We start from the raw sequence: 2700 nt of genomic DNA on the forward strand, positions 1-2700 counted from the left end.
GTTTCTCCCCACCACCATCCCCCTGTAAGACATCATTTGACTGATGTGAGTTCAGATGTTTTTTATCAGCCATACAATAGTTGACAACTAGGATAAGAAAACTTTCAAGACAGGATAATTTACTCATTCAAGTCTCTGAAACACCAACATTAATATCCGACACAACAGATGGATAGTGCTGTTCTACGCACTAGAATTTCAATCCCACAAATTCTGGTCAAGGGAAACAGCACAGTACACCAATTTATAATCAACTAGAATAAACACCCAAAACATTTTACTAGACAATACAAACTGGCTACATCCCAATATTATTTGAGAGTCTAATATTTTTTGCTTCAATATGAAAAATACTCTATTTCCATGCATACGCCCCTCCCCTTAACTGCTCACTCACATTCTCTCATATGCTCTACCAGACGTGTAGACAGTAACCTCTTTAGCATCCTCTTCAACGTTATTACTCTTAGGCACAGAATCAACTTCAGATTAGTCTGTTAACTCAGTATCACATCTTCCCTAGAAGCTCCTTTAAACTGGAACCTATCATGACACCTGAAAAAGATTACTCTCTGCTAACTTGTGGTCAGTAAGGATTGCAGATACTGACTTAATTTATCCTCTTGAAAATGCCTCTAACCCAAAGTCAACTACTTGTGCTACCACCTTCATTCTCCTAGCCCTTTAATCTAATGGTAAATCATAACTTAGTTTCATTAACCAGAACAAACATCATAACAAATAAATTAACAGAACAGAGGAGATTGTTTTGTTTCACTATAGTTTTCATTCAGATCATAGTCTCACCAAGAGACTACACAGTAAGTATCCATTATTTAAAAGGAGGCAGTCCATAAAAATCCAAGTCCAGAAATGCAAAATTCTCTTTCTTACATAGCAAATTCAGATGTGTTTTGATTCAAACATTTTGCAGCATTTACAAATTACAGCACCTAAAAATATGCTAACATAAATACGTTAAAGTAAAGCTGACTCATGCATTTTCACTATTAAACAAGCTGCAACGTAACACTCAAATAGAAATGCTTAATACTTCCACTGCAATTCATATATATGGAGTATAGTTCAAAAACTACTTGTGTGATTCTCTAATAGATGCATCACAATAACCTCACTAAAACTGAGATATGGTAATTCAAAGAACACAAAGCCACAAACTACTTGCTAAAATGAATCTGACTTTTCTTCTCATTAAAGGGCAACATGGAAGGTATAAACACAAACTATTTCAAAGACACAAAGAAACAGTTAAGCGTTCCAGTTTGGGGAAAAAAAGGTAGAAGTATTAGGACATGAGAGAGCAAGTATTCAAGAATGACCAAAACTGAGAAGGTCTAAGGAGGTAAACACAAATCCATTTTTCTCCAAATGCAGAGAAACTAAAAGGAACAGGCCAAAATTCAGCAAGATGCAGGAACCATGTGCCACCTCCTAAGTGATGTATGTAGTAAGAACCAGATAATCTGCACATAGACAGAATAATAGAATAAGTATGCTGTGGATAACATTAAGTGACAGTTCACAGAGACCAATTAGATTAGTTCAGATAATGAACAGCGAGGGGGGGGAGTACATGAACGCCAAAAAAAAAGTTTCTTATATGCATGAAGAAATAAGCATATTAACACAGGAAGGTAGCTGTGTGCATGCTATTCTAAGCATTCTAGGAATTAGATGGGCACAAGTGTACTGATTAGGCAAAAAGAATTTCCAAATACAACATGAGTCTTTATATCAAAGATAACAAATTCCAGACGAGAAATAAACTGCAAGATATAATCTGAGATGCTGTTTACAACAGACTTGCCAGGAATACTACAGAAGAATATTAAGTAGTTAGTTCCTTGTTTCTGTGGGAGAGAAGAAACCTCATTGAGTATGGTATTTAAAAACTAAGATGCTGACAGAAACTTGAAAGAAGTAGAAAAGCAGAAGGCCTACAAACACTGAGAGAATATTCTATACTGATGCTAAAATGAAAAGCCCACAAAATTTCTGAGAATAAGGAAGGTGATGTGTTTTGCTCACAGATATGAGTAACTAAATAGTCACATGGCTGTTGTCTCGCAAGCTAAGGAAGCTGTTCAAAAGATTCTTCGTGATGATGCTAGTACACGGATTCTATTCACCACACAGAAAGGCCCAAGGTGTACTGTCAAAAGAGGTTAGACATGCATATCACAAAGTCAGCTAGAAAGAAATAGCTATGTTATCGTCTGACTTCTGACATTAATCTGCATTTGCAAAATACAACATTTTAAATGGACATACTGCTGTGCCACAATAAAAATGTTGGGAAATAACATTTTGGCACACAATTCCCTGTCATCTCGCTCCAAAATAAAAGACATCCTATAACTACATTCTCTTCCCACAATTGTCTGAAGACACATTAACCTCCATAAACAGCAATATTAGAGATTTATAAAGAAATACAAGGAATCAACTTACCTTTATTTCCCTGTCCTTTAGGTCTCTGTATATAGGAAAGTGGAAAAAAAGGTAAAACAAGTTCAGTTAGAATCCTCTAATGTTTATTTCAGGTTAATTTCATTTATTTGCCAATTCTGCTCTGTCCAACTTAACTATCAGTTTAAAGTATTATTAAAAACATGCTATTATATAAAATAATGTCATATCAAATATTACCAAAGCCAACAAAATAGTTTTACAATAGAA

At 35.0% G+C, this 2700-nt stretch overlaps 1 protein-coding gene across 1 annotated transcript in view; it reads right to left on the reverse strand.

The window, feature by feature from the left end:
- YTHDF3 (YTH domain family, member 3) overlaps positions 1-2494 on the reverse strand; it is a gene marked incomplete at its 3' end in the record, with an annotated part of 8458 nt that extends 5964 nt beyond the window's left edge. Inside the window, exon 1 of the mRNA XM_009710086.1 lies at positions 2473-2494. The remainder of the gene's footprint in view (positions 1-2472) is intronic.
- Between the last annotated feature and the right edge of the window lie 206 nt (positions 2495-2700).

This window comes from Cariama cristata, unplaced genomic scaffold (genome assembly GCF_000690535.1).
Source record: "Cariama cristata isolate BGI_N322 unplaced genomic scaffold, ASM69053v1 scaffold43091, whole genome shotgun sequence".
In the NCBI taxonomy this organism is placed as follows: domain Eukaryota; kingdom Metazoa; phylum Chordata; class Aves; order Cariamiformes; family Cariamidae; genus Cariama; species Cariama cristata.